Below are 21,324 nucleotides of genomic sequence, written 5' to 3' on the forward strand. Positions count from 1 at the left end.
ACTCTCCTGGAGCCTCCGGAAGGAACCAGCCCTGCTGACATCCTGACTTTAACCCGGTGAGACGGATTTTGGAGCTCTGACCTCCAGAGCTGTAAGAGAAGAAACTTGTGTCGTTTTAACCAAGTCTGCACGGATTTGTCACAGCAGCAGTAGGACATTAGCACACCCCACGTGGGAAGACGCCCACAGCAGAAGGGGCCCAGATGTTCTTAGACTCGGCTCCCCTGCATTTACTTGGCTTTGCGCCACACACGTGGCACGTGCCCTGTCATTTTTGGGCCAGCAGCAAGATGGCTCCCGTGGGACGCGGCACAGCAACAAATTAGACCAAATTCAGTTGTAAGGGGGAAAATCTCTTTGTATGTCTTTTTTTAAGAGCAGGAAACCTTTCCTAGAAACTCTCAGCAAACTTTCCTCCCATCTCATTGTCTAGGGTGGTCACGGGCAGGTTCAGAAGTGATCTCAGGAGAGAAGACCTGGATTGTTCTGGTTGGCTTAGACCAGGGGCTCTCAGCCGGGGTCAGCTCTGCACCCCAGGGGACATTTGGCAGCATCTGGAGACTGGAGAAGGGGTGCTTCTGGTATCTTGAGAGTAGAGGAGGCCAGAGACGCTGTTGAATGTGTTACAGATGGCAGGACACCCCCAAACCGAGGACCACCCAGCCCACAGGTCAGTATCACTGAGTTTGAGAAACACCACCTGAGACCAGTCAGGTTTACCCTCCAAGCTGGAGATAGACCAGCTCCCTCTGAGAGACACACTGCTTTCACCAGGGGGGATCTGAGCAAATTCTGCATCCGTTGGGAAGGAGACATGAGGAGTAAGGGAGAGAATGGTGTTGAGTAAGAAACCACAGCATCTGTTACAGAGCAAAGTTCTTCATCTTGAGGCCTGGCTCTGGTTCTGATGCTGGTTCATCCAATGGCCAGAGAAGACTCCTCAGAAATAGACTTGGCTTAAGCAGGGGGTTCGGGTGATGCAGTCTCACGGCTCTGGGAGAGGCCAGCAAGGATGCCCTCTCCGTGGCCCAGGAGAAAATAGAGGCATCCAGTGTCCACTGGCGGCCCAAGATCATGGGTCAGCTAGGACCAGCGACGGGACAAAATGAATTCACAGGAGATGGCTCAACTCACCGAGTCCTGGTGGGATTTGGTGATGCTGGCCAGTTGAACGTGAAAAAGTGTTTAATTCAAGGACAAGAGAAAATCCAAAAGGTCTGTCCAGCAAACTGCACATCTAGAAGGAGAATGCTCACGCGACTCGGTCCACAAAATGCAAGTCCACAGCCGGGCCTGTGGATGACAGACCCCACCCAAAGGGCCAGGCATGCTTCCGTGGACCTTTCCGCCAATGTCACCTTTTCCAGCTGCATGGTCTGGGGGAGGGCACAGACCACAGGCTAGGAGTTCTCAGGCATGAAAACCACATAGAGCTGAGGTTCTTCTGGATAAACAGAGCATGGAGTCAGTGTACGACAAGGCTTTGCTGAGTTCTGCCCAAGGTGACCTAGACATCAGAAGTATCAGAAAGACCGTGTCACCCATAACCAGCCCAGCAGGCAAGGAGGGTATCTTAGTGGTGGAATTCCAGGGCAGGAAAAAAGCATCATCAAGTGAAGATACCAACATTGTATTTAAGAACTCCCTGGGTTCTTCCTCTTAAATTTGCATCTGAAGGTTAGCAGAAAGAACAGAAAACTTCCATGAAAAACATCAGACTGGTTGCACGGGTTTAAAGGGACCTTGAATCGTCCGTCTTGGAACACAGGCTTTTCCTGCCGTCCAGGTCAAGAAAATAGCAAAGGGAAGGCTGCCCACATCAATGCGGTGCATGCTCCTGTGTTCTCTGGAAACGGCACCAGGGACCCTGCACTGTCACTACGAGGCCCCTTCGAAAGGGGGACTCGAGATCCCCACGGTCTTCATTCTTGATTCAGCTCTGTGTCCTCACTTCTTCTTTTGCCAGCCCTTTTGGAGTTTTCTTTGGGGATTAAATACATACGGAGTTTTCTTTGGGGATTAAATACATACTTTACTAAATCGACAGATTCCTTAGCATCCTGTGAGATGAAAACACAAAACCAAAAACAACAACGATGACAAAAGTCTGAGAGATGCCTTCATTCTAGAAAACGCATTTAACCACAGGCACGTGTGCTGGGACCTGCCTTTCATTGTAGATTGTAACGACAGAAAGATCATAAATGTCGGATTATATGAGGCCCTGGATAAAAGATAAATCAGCTTAGGTATCCCAAATTATCAAATGTATGGACGCCAATACCCGGGTAAGCGTAAGATGTTTGCAATCAGACATACGGAGAGCAAGATTTTAAAAGTAGGGAAAACCATTCTTTTTTCAAGTGGTTCTATCGTATCGACCCACTTCTAGAGACAGACAGGCCCTCAGCCTCGACACGGAATCAAACTTTTCATTCTATATGGCTCTTAAATACAGGGTAATTCATTTTCCTATTGAATCATTCATTAGGGATGATATTATGTGGCAGAGAGAACCAGTAATCTACTGAGGGCAGAGAGGAGAGGCCAGGTGAGGATGGAGTGACCCATGAGGATGGAGCAACCAGGTGAGGACGGAGTGACCAGCAAGGATGGAGCAGCCAGGTGACTCCATACCTGGGTCTCATCTGTGTCACATCACCCCAGATCAACTCATCCTTCACAATTTAAAACTGCAATCCAGAATTAAACCTCATTATCCTGGCCTCTAAGATAGAAAACCAGATTCACAGCTGAATCTTATTATTAAATACCCATCAACCATTTTCAGAGAGGAACCCCGGTTCTTAACCTGAGTTAAGTGCATAACATGAGAATTCGCCCTGGCTTTGACATCACTTCTCTGTATTCAAGCGCTTTCATACACATTGGTCTGACACGGAAGAGAAGTAATATCCACAGCTGCTGTGCTAGAATGCACTTTTAAGATTTCCTGCAGGCTGAATGTTGAATGCATTGTTACACAAAGAAGGAGCCTGTTGATGGTGGTCACCTGTCCACAGCAGCCTGGCGATAAACACAGGCTCAGTGTCCGTGAGAAAGAAGAGGCAGGACAAGCCCGGGGTGGTGGAGTGCCGGCCCCTCGAGGAATGGCTGTCCTAGTCCCTCCCGGGGCCGTTTGCTCCAGGAGAGGGGAGACAGGCTTCCTGAGCAGGAATCCAGCTACTGCCAACAGCCAGCAGGTGTAATCCCTTATCGCGTCCTTGGCACCTGCAAGGTGTTCAGAGAATATGGCTTTCTTTAATCGGCACCATTCTGCATGATACGTACCATGACGTGCATTTTGCAGATAAGAAAATCGAATACTGTGGAGGTCAGGGGATTGTCCAGGCTCCCAAAGCCGCAAAGGGGCAGCTCCGAGATTCAAATCCACCCGGTTTGACTCCGCGTCTAAGCACCGTCACCTAAACCAGCGACCTGGGCAGGGACAGTGGCTCCGACCAAGGACTTGGGCTGGAAGTGGGTCTGAGGCCCTGTTCGATTTCCCGGGCAAACTTCGGGGTGCTTTTGGTTGGCTGGCCTGAAGGTTAGGCCAGGGCTGCCTTCACGCCCCGGGATCCTGTGAATGAGCCGTGAAGGCTTTCTCTTCCACCAACGGCTCACAGAGTCCTGGCATCGGAGGCTTGTGCAAACATTCTTCTCTGAAACCCCAAAAACAAAATAGCAAGAAGAGGGCCATCTGGTTGGGGTGAGGCTGGAGGCCTGGGAGGGACTGACGTTCCCTCCCAAGGACCGTCCCCTGAGGTCCCCTTGGAGAGGTTTCTCCCCTTGGAGAACCCTAGAGCTCAGAGGGGCACAGCTTGAAAATCTCTGCCCTGGACCACCAAACAGCGGTGCAGTGGCATTTCAGCAGCTGCCAGAGGGGGACGCAGGTGTGAGGTGCCCGGGGTTCTGTCCTCAGTCCTGGCCTTAGGTTCACATCCTAAGTCCCTTTTAACAAGAAACTGAGCCCGGTGATGGAGGGGATCCTCCAGCCCCCACTCCAGCACAGAGGAGCCGGGACGCAGGGCAGCCTCAGCCCACAGCCGCCTCCAGCTCCCCTTTCAGAGCAGCCCCCTGTTCTTCAACCTCTCTGGGAGAACGGGAAGAGGCCTGCCCCCGGGGGCGTTTCAGGACCTGGATGCCCGCCTGGTGGCTCTGTCCTCGGGCTCCGCGTGGCCGCGCCCCGGTCATCACATGTCTGTCCAGCTGTGCTGGCCCTGAGCCGCATCCACAGGAAGTGGGTGCCTGTGCAGCTGGAGGGCCAGGCCCCGGTGGGGAGGGAGTCGAGTTTCTGTCGCATTCCACTCCTCTGGAGCTGACTTTCCTCTCGAGGTTTGCGTTTGGCTCAGTTTCCGCTTCGGGCGTGGGTTTAAGCCAGTTGTTATGTTATCCCTTCTGGGTTGTCTCTCCTTCTGTTCAGGGTGAGCAGCTTCTGGGGAAGCGGTGACGAGGGTGCTTGTGGAAACACGGAGTGTGTGATGTGCGCTGGGGCTGGGACCACAGGAGGCAGCAGATCCAGAGGATGAGCTGAGAACTCGTAGCCCTTGGTGGTCAGTTCCCACCTGCCCACGACTGGTGCCCACCACTCCAGGACGGCCGGACATACAGAGTCCAGAGGACAGGGACCTTCCTGGATGCCGCATCTCCACAGCGGGTCTACCCCGGGCTTCCACTGCACCCAACAGCGGGTGTCCCGTGACCTGGGCATCGGTGGTCCACTTCTTTCTCCAAGAGACAACACCTTGGATTATGACCTGGAGAAGCCACACCGCCTCCTACACTCAACTTGAGTAATTGTGTGAGAGAGAACGATTTCAATCATTTCTATCATAAAACGTTCTCCAATTTACGATCAGAGATGATTTAGAAGTGTCTTGTATCTGCTGTTTCCATTTGCAGAATGCATTGCGTTTAGTTGAAGAGTATACAACAAAAATAAGGAGAAACCCTGGATCTGCAAACCAGCTCTGTGTCCCCACAGGGGGCTGGCTCAGGGGTTATGCGAGGGGCAGTGAGCCATCCAAGGACTGAGCACCACAAAAGGAAAGAAAGCCAACTGGAGAGGCAGGGGACTGAGGCCTCAACAAGTGGCCGCCAGGAGGTCACTGTCCTCAGTGTGTCCCTGTCCTCAGTGTGTCCCTGCCCTCAGTGTGTCCCTGTCCTCAGCGTGTCCCTGCCCTCAGTGTGTCCCTGTCCTCAGCGTGTCCCCGTCCTCAGCATGTCCCTGTCCTCAGCGTGTCCAGTGTGCAGAAATGCTGACTCAGCACCAATGCAGACAGGAAAACACGACCCCTCTCCTGCCCTTTCTCTGAGTGACCATAACCCCGAACTCGGGCTCGGAGCCCCCTCGTGAGCTCTGCATGTCCCAGCTCTGTTTGAGCCCCCACGTCTGAACTCAACCAGCTCGGAGGCTGTTTCTCTGGAAGAGTTGCCCCCATCCAGGTCCCTAAACTCAGAGAAAACAAGGGTGATCTTCTTTGATGCTGTCAGGCTTCCGACGAAAAGGGGAAACTGCAGATACCGGTCTTTCTTACAAACCTACATCCCATTGGTGGAAACGTGAATTCCCCTCGCGGACAAGTCAACACAGGTGCTTGTTAATGGAGCGGCCAGGTGGGTCTGTGTTCTTTCCCCCTGACAATCAGCCTTTCATCCCCTCGCCGTTCAGCCAGCCCCTGCCGTGGGGTGGAGGAGCTCACCTGCGCCTGTTCGCATCCTTATCGGTAACTGCCTGCCGTGTGGGCAATCCCGGCGCGGGCACCTGTAAAGCAATAAACGTCTGTTTGAGGAGCTACCGACAGGCAGGGCGCTCGGAGCCAGCCCAGCCGGCAGGAACCGTTGCTGAAGATCAACACTGTCTCGCACAGGAGCAAACGGTCACATCAAAGTAGCGGGATCCTCAAGGACACGGAGCTGGTCATAAAGTGAACCGAGGGGTGAATGTGGCTTTGTTACCCATCCGGGGGCATGTGTCAGCCGTAGGAGTGTCAGCAGATGCTCTGAGAGACGGACATAAGCACGGCCACAGGTCTGGGGTAGGAGAGATCCAGAAAAGGCCTGCCGTGGAGACAAGACTCCAGACGCCCAAGTAAGGCCTCCAGCAGGGACCCAGACTAGCCTTCTCCCTACAACACTTCCGACGGCCATATGCCGGGGTGCAGACCACACTGCAGGGTGCCAAGGGCCAGGATAGTCCACACTGCAGAATATGATGGGCTGGGACAGTCTACACTGCAGAGCGCCAAGGGCCAGGACATTCCACACTGCAGAGTGCCAAGGGCCGGGACAGTCCACACTGCATTGTGCCAAGGGCTGGGACAGTCCACACTGCAGTGTGCCAAGGGCCGGGACAGTCCACACTGCAGAGTGCCAATGGCCAGGACAGTCCACACTGCAGAGTGCCAATGGCCAGGACAGTCCACACTGCAGAGTGCCCCAGGCCAGGACAGTCCACACTGCAGTGCCCCAGGCCAGGACAATCCACACTACGGTGTGCCCCAGGCCAGTGTCTGTTCCCCATGCATGTATGTATGTGTGCATGTGTGTGCATTGTATGCCTGTGTAGGTGTGTGGGCGTGCGTTTGCACAGGTGGGTCTATGCATGTGTGCCTTGTGGACATGTGTGTATACATGTGAGTGTGTACATGTGTGTGCATATACGTGTCTGTGCACGCATGTGCCCCATGGAACCATGTGTGACCTCTGACCCATTGGCTCTGGTGTCTTTGGCCCCATCGTCCTCACCAGCTCCCGTACCAGGCTGCTCCAGGGCATCTGAAGTCTCCCCAGCCCTGGCCGCCAACTTGACAATGACAACATAGGGAGGGGGGACCCTTAATCACTTCTCCCAAATGCCCCGAAACCAACTGGGACACAGGGACACCAGGAAGCCACCCAAGGCGTCTCTCCATCCTGCTGGGCTCCTCAGCTCCGATGAAGAAAAACGGACCCGTCAGCCTGACAAGCAGGTGGGCTCCAAGCAGGGAGCTGGATCGAGCACTGTGCCTTCCCTCGGGGATCAGTTTCCCCAGCTGAAGTGGGGCAACAGCCCCAGCTGGGGAAACCCTGGGACAACAGTGCCATCTGGTGGCGACTCCTCCCGCGGGGCCTCACCCGGGATTCCAATCCCCACACCCAGGCTGAGCCGGGTGTAGCCCACCTGTATGGGAGAGACACACGCCAACCTGCCACGTCCATACAGCCTGACCTCCCGTGATGGGGTGAACTGTGTCCCCTGAAAGATATGTCCAAAACCCAGCCCCCCGTCCTGTGCATGGGACCTTATTTGGAAATCAGGTCTTTGCAGATATAACCAAGTTCAGGAGGGGTTATCCGAGAGTAGAGTGGGCCCTGATCCCATGACTGGTGTCCTCGGAAAAAGAGCGGAGACAGAGGGACACACGGAGCGGCTATGTGAGAGACCAGAGTGATGAGGCCCCAAGTCTTGGGACACCTGGGGCTCCCCGAAGCTGGAAGGGGCAGGACGAACCCCCTAGAGGCTCCGGGAGGAGCAGAGCCCTGCCCATACGTGGAATTTGGACCCCAGCCCCCATAACTGTGAGCGGATGAACTTCTGCTGTTCTCAGACGCCTGGTTTGTGGGACTTTGTTACGTGGCCCCAGGAAACCCATGCACCCTTCTATCAGGAATTCTGTGTCCATATTTAGGGCATTTGTTACGGGTGTTGTGGTGAGGAAAATGCACACATCCCCAGATGGGCAAATACCAAAAATTTCGGTAAAGACAGGGTCAGGATCAGTGATTTTTCTTTTCATTGCAGGCTACCCCCGTGAGTTTAGGAACAAACTGATGCCACTTTTCTTTGCCAGTGAGAAATGATAACCTAAATCCATTTGGAAGTCTGGCTCCTTGGTGTTTGTAGGTCAGGAGCAAGCCTGTTTCTGGACCTGGACACATCCCCACCGGCCCTGGAAGATGCTCTGCGGCGTGTTATCAGCAGCATCAGAGCTCGCAGCTAAGCCAATATGTAACAACCGCAGCGTGACACAGGGGAAGAGAGCTCCCTTTACCCGCAGCTCCTGGGGTCTCAAGTCACTTCTGCAGTTTTGTACAGCGGACGCCACGAGGTCTGTTCAGGACTCCTTGGTGTCATGCTGGGGTCCTCTCGCCGTGGCTGAGCCCTGGGTAGCAGCTGCAAGGAGGAAACGTTGGTGATCTGCCCATCTACCGATTCTTGTGCTGGTTCCTGCCTCCAGACTTAAATTTCATCGAGCTCCTCGCAGAAAAGCACATAGCACCTTTGGGTGTCAGTGTAGCATCTTCTCCTGTGACCCCTTTAATCCACTTCAGAGTAAATTAGACTTTGGGGACAGGGTGAAAGGGTGGGTCGAACACAAAGCACCTGTCTTCAGATTTTTAAGGGAGGTACTCTTCCCATCAAGCCCGTAAAACGATCAGTCGTCTTGGATAACAGCACATGGCTTTTGCTAAAGTGGAAACGGCCCCTAAGAGCAGCCTTCGACTGCTCACACGATGCTCTTTTGGCAATTAGGGTGATCAATAATTGCAACCGGTCAGCGCAGCTCTCAGATCTGACCGTGTGGGCTGTGGGCTGACAGCCTGAACTTCCCAAGCAAGCATAGGCAGGTGGGTATCTTGCAAATATTTGATTCCCAAAAGGTTGGCGTGGCTTTGGAATTAATTTTTCAGCAATGGCACTAGCTCTAACCCTACCGTGAGAGTGATAAGGACATCACTGCGGGGGAAAAGCAGGGGCCAGCCCAGACTGCTCCATAACCCTCTCATCTGGTCACTTCGCTCTCCTGCCACCATGTGGGTCCAGGTGTTGCTTCTGCTTCTTCTCTTTGCAAATGGCACAAAGGAGCATCAGGCAGCCTTGCATTTTCTGACCAAAGTATCCATTACAAGCCAGCTTTGCAAAACAACAATTCATTGGCAGGGTGTTTTTCAAAATTATGAAGAACTGCTGATTCCAAGCACCACAAGCCTGTGAAAAGCGAAGGGACGAGAAGGGCTCGGCACCTCCAGGTGGCCCCAACACCCCAGGGGCACCCGGGCTAAGCCACTGTTGGCCAGGATGTCTTGGGGAAAGCCCCCATGTGTCAGGGTTCTGTGGCTAGAGTCCTGGTCCTCTCCTTTCCTGCCACACTGTGGGACTCATATCCACATCTTTCTGCTGCTCCTCCCACCTGGGGAGTGGGGTGGGCTCCAGTGCTGGGTGATTTCCAGTTGAATCTAAAGGAGTTCTCAATTTGGGGTTAGGAACATTCCTGCCCTCCAAACGGCCCCAGAATGCTTCTCTGCATCCCGACCCACTGCTGCCGAGCCCTGGCCTGGATGCTGGCGTCCATCCTCCCACTGGGACCTTGGTCCAGCACGAGCTGCATCTGCCCCCTGGTGGCACCCGGTGGCACTGCACAGATGAGGTCCAGCTCTTCCATCTTTAACCAGCGATGGAGATTTCTACACTTGATCTCAGCCAAAAGGCAGAGAAGCGATGATGGAGATTTCTAGATTCCACCACCTCCAAGTGAATATTTTGACGAATTCCTAATGAGGCGATCACCGCTCCTTGGGGGCAATGTGTCAGCGCCTGACCACTGCAGCACAAAACTTTTGGGTTCACTTTATTGAAACAACAAAAAGAAACAGTACTTCATATTATCAATAAATTAAAATAATTGCAACTATTAAACAGAAGGTTGACCAAACAATACAGTTTATACTGATGTTTCTCATCGCACCAAAAATATATTTACCAGGGCTGGCCCCGTGGCCCAGTGGTTAGGTTCGCACGCTCCACTGCAGGCGGCCCAGTGTTTCATTGGTTGGAATCCTGGGCGCGGACATGGCACTGCTCATCAAACCACGCTGAGGCAGCGTCCCACATGCCACAACTAGAAGGACCCACAACGAAGAATATACAACTATGTAACGGGGGGCTTTGGGGAGCAAAAGGAAAAAATAAAATCTTAAAAATATATATACATATATTTACCATATAAACACATAAAGTGCATAGAGTCAGATATAACTTTGTATTCATGCTTCAGTTATAGAAACAATATAGAGCATATGCTGACTTTACTTTTATATTGTAGGAAAATAAAATCAGCCATAAGGGAAAATGTAAATAAGTAAATACCTTTATGCTGGGTCTGACATACATGATATGCTCATGGAAGATGCTTTGTGTGCATGGACCACAGCACGCATGCCAGGGGAACACGGGACTTCTCTCCAGGACTGAAAATTTGCCATTCAGGAGCTTTCAGGGACTTGCAGATGTGGGAGCCTTTCCGTCCCTCGAGGTCCTGCCTTCCTTGGTAGGAGAGGTGAGAATGAAAGCTGTAGGAAGACAGACACATGCTCCTGGCCTTTCAGCATGGAAACAAGAAGCCCCACTACATAGTTATTTTAATCTCAATCCCCGAGGATGCCTTGGAAGAGCTTCGGCAAGCTTTTTCACTCATTCAGTAAAGAGCCTGAGTCCCCTCTTGGCCAGGCTGTTCCAGGCACAAGGGACAGCAGGAGAAGAGAGCAGAGGTTTCTCGTCTCCACAGTGAGGGCAGCAGAAGCAGCTCCGCGGGCAGACGGCAGGTACCTAGATGTGGAAACAGGAGCCACAGGGACCGTGGTGAGTGCTGTGCAGGGTGCGTTCTGGCCATCCCTCCATCCCTCACCCCTCACATCCCACCAGGGGTAGGGGCCGCAGGAAATGCCAGTGGTGGGCTCGGGGGCTCTGGAGGGAGGCTGCACAACATGCTTTTGTTGGTTTTCCCCCATTTGCTCTCTGGGGACTGGAAAAACTGCCTACTGTGACCCTGAGCAGAATTTCACTCACGAGCCAGCCTCATTCCCATCTCCGCTGCTGCCGGCTCCTTTTCTGGTTCTGACCCAGAGATCCAAGTGGACACATACAAAGGGAGCAGATCACCCCAAAATGGGAGACATTTACAGTCCGTGTCTCTAAGTGGGTGTTCCAGGGAGCCCTCCTGCCTCCCTCCCCATGGGATCCCCTGAGTGGACCCTGAGCAAAGCCTTCTCGGACAGAAGGCCTTGCTCACAGCTCCATCTAAGAAGAGGAACGTGCAGCCTTGTTTCCTCCAACACGGTCTCTGGGGCCCCTGGTGTTCCCGAAAGCCAGGCCAGAAGCAACCTTCTTCCTTCTGGAACCCCTGGTTGATAGAAACACGCAGCCACGTCTGAGAATCACTGTGCAGCAAGGCAGCCTTTTTCCAAGGGGCGCCACGTGTCCCTGCCTCCGTGAAGCTTCTTCCATTCTGCAAGGAAAACGCTCCTTGTGCATTGAGAATAAAAGACCTTGAAAGACCCCATTTGTCCAATTCTCCTTTAAATTCAAAGAGGAGGAAGAAAGGACAAACGGAGGACAAATTCTTTTCTGCCGTGGAAAGAACGAGAATGAGAACGAGATCGATCGCAACCCAGCAGCAGATAACTGCGCCCTGTTTTCTATCCCCGTCTCAGAGCCCTCTCTTGCAAAACATTTGTCATTCCAGCCCAACAGTCTTTTCTCATTTTGCATGGCAGTTGCCAGAACCTTGCAAAAAATTCGAAGCGGGGTTGCAAAATACTTGGAGACTCGTGGCGAGCCAGCAAGTCTGCAAATAATTTTCAAGATGAAAAATGAAAATAATAATACTACTTTGAGTAGGGATGGGATCTGACTTAAGTACAATTTTAGTAAGACCAGGTTTTCACCTAGAGGCCCCAGCTGAGAACAGAATTTTAATTTGCCCCGTGTTGGGTTCAGGTTGAATCCCTAACAGCATAAACTCGGTAAAGGGTATTAATAATTATTACGTAGCTGTTGCAAATTTCCCGGGGCCGTGTTTGCATTTCTCATCTCTGGTTGCTCCCTGTGCTCCTGATAGAAGACACACGACCAGAAGGTGTTGAGATCCATTGCAGAGGTGGCTGAATTGTGGGAGCAAGATCATCCATCATAAGGTGACAAAGGGTTGGGCCCCAAACAAGCAGGAGTCCTGGGCTCCACGTCTCCACTCTCCCATTTATACACCCCACTTCCCAGCCATCCATGTGGAACGCAGCTCCCCTGGGATTGCGGCCAGGAGCCAGTTAAGCACCAGGAGTGAGGCATTTGAGGGAATGATAGCGCCTAGTGGTTCCCAACCTTGGCAGCACGTTTAGAATAATCTGGGGAGGGGCCGGCCTGGTGGTACAGCCCTTAAGTGCGCACGTTCTGCTTCGGTGGCCCCGGGTTCACCGGTTCAGATCCTGGGTGCGGACATGGCACGGCTTGGCAAGCCATGCTGTGGTAGACATCCCATGTAAAGTAGAGGAAGATGGGCACGGATGTTAGCTCAGGGCCAGTCTTCCTCAGCAAAAAGAGGAGGATCGGCAGCAGTTAGCTCAGGGCTAATCTTCCTCAAAACAAAAGAAGAAGAAGAAGAATCTGGGGAGCTTTCAGAAGTCCTGATGGCCAAGCCACACCCCAGCCCAAACGAATCAGAACCTCAGGTGGGCCCTCATCAGCACTTTTGAAGTCCCCAGGAGGTACCCGTGCAGGCAGGAATGAAAACCACCGATGATGGAACCAGCCTGAACTGGTCACTAAAGCCTGAAGGACAGAGTAAATGCAGTTCACAAGGAGAAACTAAAACGCCATCAGCTAGCTCTGCTCCACCTCCAGGGACCACCTGCTGACCAGCCACATCCTGGAGCCTCATCCCTTCCCTTGGGACCATCTTCCCTGCACTCTCTTCCCTGAGTCCTGTGCTCATCTCCCCGTCTCTGGCCCCAAACCAGAGGAAACAAGATCAGTTCACATCCTAAGATTTCTCCCCGGACTTAATCTGCCTTTTGCTATTATTTGATGTAATTGTCACTGTCTCGGGCTGAAGCATCTTGCATTGGCTCCAGACTTCCCAAGGAAGAAGTGAGTTCTTGGGGCTGGCCCTGTGGCTGAGTGGTCGAGTTCACGCCCTCCACTTGGGCAGCCCAGGATTTTGCCGGTTCAGATCCTGGGTGTGGAACTAGCACCACTCATCAGTCCATACTGAGGTGGCATCCCACATAGCAGAGCCAGAGGGACCTACAGCTAGAATAAACAACTATGCACTGGGGGGCTTTGGGGAGAAGAAGAAGAAGGAGAAAAAAAGATTGGCAATAGATGTTAGCTCAGGGCCAATATTAAAAAAAAAAAAAAATGCGGATTCTTGCTTGCACCACGGTAATTAATAAAGCCCACCAGAAAGTCCTTCTGGAAAGAGGAGTGTCTCCCACAGCACACACTCTGGCTTTCCGACAGGAGAGACCCCACCGTCGTCCTCCCTGGATCCCTTCCCGTGGTCGTCACTCTCACAGGCTGGACGTGTGTCCGAATCCACCCCTTTCAACATCTCAACACAGAAAGCCACCGTATCGGGTTCAAGGAGGACATTCACACACACAGTGCAGGGGGCGAGCTGGGCCCTCAGTGGGACATTTTCTTGTCACGTAGCACACAGGTGTCATCTGTGATGGCTCCTCCTCCTCTCACTGCTCCAGAACGACACATGCCAACTAGTGTGTGGTCCGCTCCTCATCCCCATCCCTAGACTTGTCTTGCATATTTCAAGTGGATGCTTTGAATCTGATGCCCAAAGCAAGAGGAAGATGTATGCTTCCAAGTGCCTGTGGGCCTGTGGCCCTAGGAGGCATCCTACGGATGAAGCACCTGTCCCCACCTCACCATGGGAGGAGCTTCATGTGGCCCTGGGGGTATGACCTCCCTCAACGCAGAAAAATCGAGTCTGTGCCACACGCTGGCTGTGTATTTCGTAAATAAAGGATTATGATATGATGCCAAAAAGTCTCTATTCTCTTGGTTGAATACATGTAAACACAATTCCAAGTATGAATTCTTTATTGTCGACTCACATTCTCCTTGCTTACCTGACTCTACTTTCCAGGCGCCTGAGACCCCTCCCGCCCCCTCTGCCTCTGGGGGTTTGGGGGGGAGGATACTCAGGGCCACCCCCAGGGCCACCTCCCAGGACCACCTCCCAGGGCCATTTCCCAGGGCCACCTCCCAGGACCACCTCCCAGGGCCACCTCCCAGGACCACCCTGCAGGGCCACATATCATGGCCATTCCCCAGATATGACAAGATTTCAAGGGGTCGTTTATTTTTTCCTGTGCATTCCTTTATTTAATTGTTTCTAATTAATTGCTGTCATTTCCCTATTAGAAGTTACTGTGTTGCTTCTAATTGTCGTGATTATAAGTGACACCACAATAGACACCCGTTCGTATAGTGATGGTTATTGCCTCCCATCACTTCCTGGTGAAGGCCGTGAAGGTGTCTTCTGACGCCCTCTGACTCCTGGGTCATGTGGTGAAGGCCCCCAGGCAACAGAAGGGGTTGAAGAGACCCCCATTCTCCCTGTGCCCGCTGGAGACCGCTCTGCATGATCAGCTCCGCTGGACCCCGGGCACTCTCCTGCCACCTGAGCCGCACAGACTCCAGACCCAGAGTGAACAAGGGGCCAGCCTCCCCAGCCGCCTCTCACCCTCCTGCTCTGTCTACACCCAGGCAGTTTTCATAGAAGCCAGGTTATTTTCAACACCACCGACTACGTGAAACAAATCTCGGTTCCACGTGCCAGAACCATGTTCAACAAACAAAACATATTTTTATTATATAAATAAAGAGGGTGTTCCAGAAAGTGTCAGGCCTATCATCACCGACACCTGGATCCCATTTCCCATATTGGCTAAAATTTGAAACATCAACTTTGTAAATGAAAAAAGCTTTATTTTTGTTTTCACCCTAGGGAGTGGGGGTGATTCTTGGTGGTCCTCAAAGAACGTCTTTTAATATTATGCGCATTTAGAAACACGCTTATAAATCATGGATCTTAAGCAATAAGATATGTTTTGAAAGCCGATGAGGACCCTTGCGCTCTCTCTCTCTCTCTCTCTCTCTATATACATATATACACATTGCTTTTTATATGAGTAACATAATGTCAAAGTTCTGAAATGGTAGACTTGGCTTTCCCATTGGCAATGTCTGCAATTTTCCTTGACGATCCTAGGGACACAAGTTGTCTTTAAGCTCCTGGATGACAACGTGCTGGTGTCAGCCACTCACAGACAGATAGGCTGTGACAGATGTTTTTCCTTTAAACGAGTGAATTGATCCCCCACACACCACATGCTCCTGGGCACCAGGAGTAGAAATGAGAATGCCCAGGCCTCAAGACTCAGGAGCAGAGCCCCGAACAAAAAAGCTACAGCACCCCGTGTTACAGCTGAGCCTTGGGGTGCAGGCAGGTACCGGTTGCATCCAGGTCAAGGAGACAGCACAGCAGGACCAGTCCTTAGGGCCCAAGAGCCCTCCAGGAGCATCCATGCACGACATGCATGGTCCCTGATTAGAAACCACAAAGACACGTGTGGGGGTCTTGGCATCAGTGGAGCCCAAGCCCAGTTCCCAGGGGGGTCTTCGTACCCCACGGGTCTGAAGCCAAGCCTGGCTGTGTAAGCAGCTCCACCAGGTGCAGAGCATCAATCTATGCATTCCTAAGCCGTGGAGACAAGCCCGGCCTACCTCCCCTGGGGGGGTTCCGGCTTAACAACCCTGATAAATCACCACTGGCTCGTCTCGCCATGATCTCGATGAAGCGCCAGGACCAGATGTCCAGCCCGCAGGAAGACAGCCCTGCCAGACCACTGTCTTGCTTCGGAGGGGAGGAGGGGGATGTGTGTGTGAGTGTGGTGTGTGTGCTATGAATGTGTGTGTTTTTAAGCACACGCACACACACTTGCTGATATTTCCAAAAGTAATCAATGGGAAAATAAGCCAAAACTTTATTTAAGAAACAAAAATGGTTACCTTTATGTAGAGGGAAGGAAGTGGGGAGAAGGATCGGAATGGAATCCAGACTTTTTTGAGTGTGTCCTGTTTTACGGTCTTATGGTGAGGAGTATGTAAATTGTACATATAAAATGAAATCGAAAAGAAAATAGCAGACCCCAAAATTGAAAGCAAATGAAATCATGTTTCAAGTTGGTGGCGTAAACATGGAAAAAGTTTCTACTGGTAACTTATTTGGGTTCTGTTTTTCAATAACTTTATTTAAGTATAATAGACGTGCAATAAAATCCATATTTAAAGTGTACAATTGGATGAGTTTAGACAGATGGACACACCTGTGAAACCATCACAATTAAGATGGCGAACGTGTGTCACCCTCAAATGTTCCCCCATCTGTTTGTAATTTCCCAGACAACTGTGACCTGCCTTTGGTCACTAGCGATTAACTTGCATTTTCTAGAGTTTTATGTAAAGGAATCCTACAGAAAGAACTCTTTTTTGGTCTGGCATCTTTCATTCAGTATAACCATTTTGAGATTCATCCATGTTGTTTCATGTGTTAATAGTTCCTTTTTATTTCTGGGTAGTATTTGACTTTGTCAATAGACCACAATTTGTTTTTTAGCCATTCTCCTATTGATGGGGATTTGGGTTGCTTCCAACCGTTAGCTATTACAAATACAGCTGCTATGACTCTGTGTCCAGGTCTTGGTGTAGACATAAGCTTTCTTTTCCCTTAAGTAAATACCCAGGAGGAGAATAGCTAAATCATACGGTAGGTGTATGTTTAACTTTTCAGAAAATGCTAAACCGCTTCCCACAGCTGCATCGTTTTGCATTCCCACCACCGTGTAGGGGAGTCCGGTTCTTGTCCAGCCTTACCGACAGCACTCGCTGTGGTCATTCTTTTTAATTTTAGCCATTTTAATACCTGTGTAGTTGTACCTCATTGTGGTTTTAATTTGCCTTTCCTTAATGATTGACGATGACAAGCATCTTTTCACATGCTTATTTGCCATCCGTGTATCTTCTTTGCAGAAGTGTCTGTTCACATTTTTTGCCCATTTTTTGTCGTATTGTTTTCTTATTGAGCTTTGAGAGTTCTTTATACAGTCTTGAGATGCAAGTCCATTATTAGATACATGATTTACATGATTTGCAATTCTTTTCTCCCAGTTTGTGCTTATCTTTCCATTCTCCTAACAGCGTCCTTCAAAGAGGAGACATTTTTCACCCTAAAGGAGCCCAGTTTATCCATATGTTTGTGTGTGTTTTATTTTGTTTTGTTTGAGATAACGCTTTTGGTGTCATAGCTAAGAAACTTTTTTTAACCCAAAGTCATAAAGATTTTCTCCTATATTTTCCTCTAAGAGTTTTCTAGTTTTGGGTTTACATTCAGGTCTGTGATCCATTTGGAGTTCATATTTGTATATAGTACAAGGTATGGATCAGAGATTTTTTCTTTGTCTTGGCATATGGATATACAATTTTTAAAGAACTATTGGCTATGGGTTGAAAAGATTTTCTTTTTTCCACTGAACTGCCTTGAAACACTTTCCAAAAATCGAACGTCCAGATATGCACGGATCTCTTTCTAGACTCTTCACACTGTGCCATCAATCTATTTTGCTTCCTTTATGGCAATAACACACTGTCCTGATTACAGTAGCTTTATAAGGAGCCTTGAAATCACGTGTTGTTGGTCTGCCAATTTTGTTCTCTTTGTTGTTCCAGAGCCCTTGCATTTCCACATGAATTTGGGGATCAGCTTGTCAATTTCTACCAAAAACTACCTGCAGAGATGTGGATTGGAATTGCATTAAAACTACAGATTGATTTGGAGAGAAGTGACGGTTTAACAATATCGAGTCTTTTGACCCATGAACGAGATCTCTCTGTTCATTTGGATCACCTTTAATTTCTCTCAGCAATGCTTTATAGTTCTCATTGTATAGGTTTTTCACACAGTTTGCCATATTCATCCCCATTTTGTATTTTTATATTGTTGTAAATGGAACTGCCTTTTTAACTTCAGTTTCTCAGAATTTGTTGCTAGTATATAGATATACAATTTATTTTGAATATTGATCTTGTATCCTGTAATTTGCCAAACTTCCTTATTCTAGTAGTTTTTTTTTGTAGATCCTATTTTTTTTTTGCCTGCAAATTAAAACAATTTTACTTCTGATCTTGATTTATTGACAAATAATATAAATAAATAATAATGTTTTATTAATTTTTCTTGCCATATAGCTTGTAATTGTCTATTCTTATAATAGCCACATCTAGTTTTGTTATCAAGGTAATACTGACTTCATAGAAGGGGTTTGGAAGTATTCAGTTTTCCTTATTCATATGATTGCAAATTTCTGGCGGGATATATTCTATAGTAAAAAGACGAACTAAATTTTAAACTCATTCAGTAGTCATGTTGTTAGAAAATTATTGGTATTACAATTTTGAAAACAAATACAGATATGTTGTAAGATAAAACAAAATATAATCCTATTAATCTTGTTAGAAATCAAGATTTTTTGCCTAAGAGAAAAGAGATACAAATATAAAAAGCAGTGAAGGTAAGTAAAAATCTTATGTTTTTTTCTTTTTTATGATTTTGTTAAGATATAATGTATTAATTAGTTACCAGGAGGAAAGAGGTAACTTTACAGTGGGGAATCCTGGGGGAAGCCATCTTTACTACGTGATCAGAATAAACGTCATCAGTCATGAGACATGGAAATTGTGCGCACCTGATAGGATGCAATAAGAACACAGCATCACTTGTTGGGAACCTGAAGCATGAGCTCCACTGGAACTGAAGAGCATCCTACAAAATAACTGGCTATTATCTTCAAAAGAGCCAAAGTCAGCAATCAAAGGCAGGCTGAAGAACTGTTCCAGACCGAAGGAGAGAGGAAAAGACAATGACAAATAAACCTAAGCTGATTCTGACCTGGATTCTTTTGCTAGACAGGAAAATATTGGGGCCATTGGTGAAACTCCTACAGAGTCTGTGGATCAGATGGCGGTAGTTGACAGGTGACCTCTGGCTACACAGGAGCATGTCTTGCCTGGTGGAAAATGCACAATAAAGTTTTTGGGAGTGCTGGGGATCAGACTGGCAATTTGCTCCCTTCTGTTTTCAGGAGTGAAAAGTTCTTTGTGCTGTACTTCCAACGTTCATGAAAGTTTGTCATTATTTGAAAAATAAACGTAGTTTTAAAACAGGAATTTCATTTCTCCAAAAACTTGAGACTCCTGAGCACAGCTCTCCTGTGTGCTAGAAGATAGCCCTGCAACTCTCCTGTCCAGAAATAGAAACAAAGAAAGCAATTCTTGGCCATTTCTCACATGTTCTGATCACACCTCTGCTCCTTAGCATCTGTGTATGCCTTTTCATGTGTTCAAGGATAGTGTGCATCCTGATTCTAAGCTACCACATCATTTGGGGTTTTTTTACTTTTCTAAAATCCTGATGTCCTGGAGCATTTTCACCAGGTTACACTAGTTAATTTCTCATTTCCAAATGCGGGAGGGCTCCTTGCAATGTCCTCCGGGCAGTGATGCACACACGCCGAGAGCTCCCACTGACACTGGAGTCACTGCAGGACCTCTGAGGACAGCGCGACTGCATTCTCTTGGACTAAAGTCCTTCTTCAGGGCAGCTGTGAAATTACACGCAATTAATTGAAAGGCCCCCTTGGGAACATAAAAGAACAGCTATTTTTAAAATGTCAGTATCCCTCACCAGACAGCATTAGCAACCCCACAGAAACCCCGGGTCTTAGGGGAAGTGGTCTGATTAAGAGTCGCCTCCATCAGTGCACAAAGGAGAAAGGGTCCTACGCACCAGCCAGCTCTGGTTAAAAACACCCGCTGATGTAAACTGTGCTTTAATGAATGCCAAAATGTTCCCAGATGCTCTCACGCACACTGGTCCCACGAGCTCCTCAATCACAGGCGTCTCTGTAAACTCTGCTTGAGAAGTAACTTTGCAGCATAGAGGACTAAGACCATAGGAAGGAATTCGTTCTCACTAGTAATATGGGATTTGTCAGCTCAGATCCAAGAGCAACTTAACGGCAATAACAATAACTTAATAACCAGACTGTTAAAAAAAAAAAAAAGAAAAAGAGAAGAAACATTTATCTGCCATTACCAAATTGTACAAAGAAAGGCAAAGTGAAGTGGTTGATTCAGGTAAACACTGAATAAATTCCAGACAATCCTCTCCTTTTGAATAAAATTGGGGGATCTGATTAGTGCACCTTGGCTGGTTGTGCCGACTGAATTGTGTCATTTTTATATCAGAACAGGTACCATCTGCACAGAAGATAAGCCCTTCAGATGAGTGTTGAGATGGCCCATGCAATTTGCACAGGGCTCCGCCGTTTTCAAAGTGCCAGCTGACAACTGCCCCATTTCAGCCTAGAGCATAGCGTGAATTTCAAGTCACGCCCAGTAAAGCCATGCACGGACATGTTTGGTGATGATGTGATAAAGGGATGCCAACATCAGAGATGCCCTAAGGTGCATGCTTTCGAGAGGATGTGACTGACGAAGACAAGATCTATGCGAGGCACCATGTCTGCGTGGCTCCTGAAAATGTCTTCATCGTTGTAAGACACTAAGGTGAAGATGCCATCGAGATTTGGGTCAGATGTGGGCAGAAGGTAAAACTGAGATTTTCTAAGTGCAATTTTTTGTCTTCTGAAAGGAAAGAAAAGCCATGCAGAGCTCCAGACGCCCATTCTCCTCCTCTCTCAACACTCGCCTCCGACAGCAAGGTGGAGACCTCTCGGCCTTCTCAGAGCTCAGAAACAGAGATCCTCTCCTCCTCCCCACAGTGGCAGCCACAGGTCTCATTCACCGCCCCCCACCCTACCTCAAAGCGGGGCCTTTGCCAAGCTCCTCTTACTTGGCACCCCCTCCATCTACTAGCATGGTCGAGCGCTCCCCACTGTAAAGGGACACTCCCTCAGCCACATGGTTTCACCAGAGTGTGGCCTTGTCTGCTACGGTTTCGTATTCTATTTTGAAATTATTTTATTGAGGTATATCGGTTTATAACGTGTAATATCAGACGTACATTATCATATATCAGTTTCTGTATAGACTGCCTCGGGCTCACCACCAATAGTCTAGCTTCTATCCATCATCATACACATGTGTCTCTTTACCCCATATGCCTACCACCCAACCCCCTTCTCCTCTGGTAACCACCAATCTGTTCTCTTTCTCCATGTGTTTGTTTATCTTCCACATATGAGTGAAATCATACAATGTTTGTCTTTCTCTGTCTGGCTTATTTCACTTAGCATGACACCCTCAATGTCCACCCGTGTTGTTGCAAATGGGACGATTTCGTCTTTTTTATGGCTGACTAGTACTCCATTGTGTAATATACACCACATGTTCTTTATCCAGTCACCAGTTGATGGGCACTTGGGTTGCTTCCATGTCTTGGCTGTTGTGAATAGTGCTGCCATGAACAT

The 21,324-nt window shown here is 49.1% G+C and overlaps 1 long non-coding RNA gene across 1 annotated transcript; it reads right to left on the minus strand.

The window, feature by feature from the left end:
- Positions 1 to 16,059: 16,059 nt before the first annotated feature.
- Positions 16,060 to 18,721, minus strand: LOC138921646 (uncharacterized). The gene is made up of 2 exons (XR_011434389.1): positions 18,580 to 18,721; positions 16,060 to 17,622 (listed from the first exon to the last, which is right to left on the minus strand). It is a non-coding gene; the product is annotated as an uncharacterized lncRNA (long non-coding RNA).
- Positions 18,722 to 21,324: the final 2,603 nt, after the last annotated feature.

This window comes from Equus caballus, chromosome 31 (assembly GCF_041296265.1).
Source record: "Equus caballus isolate H_3958 breed thoroughbred chromosome 31, TB-T2T, whole genome shotgun sequence".
Classification (NCBI taxonomy): Eukaryota; Metazoa; Chordata; class Mammalia; order Perissodactyla; family Equidae; genus Equus; species Equus caballus.